Source organism: Chenopodium quinoa, unplaced genomic scaffold, assembly GCF_001683475.1.
Source record: "Chenopodium quinoa cultivar QQ74 unplaced genomic scaffold, ASM168347v1, whole genome shotgun sequence".
NCBI lineage: Eukaryota > Viridiplantae > Streptophyta > Magnoliopsida > Caryophyllales > Amaranthaceae > Chenopodium > Chenopodium quinoa.
The window spans coordinates 1,384,852-1,385,576 of record NW_018744167.1 but is presented as its reverse complement, the minus strand read 5'-3'; positions in this window follow the sequence as shown (position 1 = coordinate 1,385,576).

Genomic DNA, 725 nt, shown 5'->3' with positions numbered 1-725 from the left:
TTTTCCGTTCCTCGCTGCGGCTTGTAGGTGATTTGCCCAGATTGGCGCTTAGATTCGCTTGATTCAAGCGTGTCGTGGCAAATAAGATCAAGGTCTTTGTCGTTTGGGGTAGTCATTGAGGGACTCAAGAAGTTGAAACAGAGAATTGAATAAGGGAGGAACGCAAAAACAACGAATCAGATGTGTGTGTGTGTGTGTGTTTGTGTGTGTGTGTGAGAGAGAGAGAGAGAGAGAGAGAGAGAGAGATGATGAGATTCGTAGAGGAGTGAGGAGTGAGAAAAGATGAACTAGGGTTTTTGGAGGGGGATGTATTCCGGAGAATTCTCCAGAATAAATGAACTCAACCATATTCGTCTGGTGAATTGAATGGGGGAGCATTCAATTGAGGTAGTTGGGGTGATGGTGAATTTGAAGGGTTGGGTTTTTTTTTGGTGGGAATGATTAATTTAATTAATCAGTTAGGTAGTTTAAATAGATAAGGTTAGTAGTGCAATAAAGTTGAGTTAATAGAAAAACATAAGTGTAAAATAGTAATTTTGCCATTAAAAAGTTATTATAAAAGAAAAGAAATGAGAAAGTTGCAAGTAATGTGGACCGACCCAAAAAGAAAATAGTTGCAAGTAAATTCAATAAACAACATGGACATCGGGCACAAAACTAGTTACGATGATAAACTTGAATTTTGACCTGTTTACACTAGTCCACGACTAAGGGTTTTTGCCTCT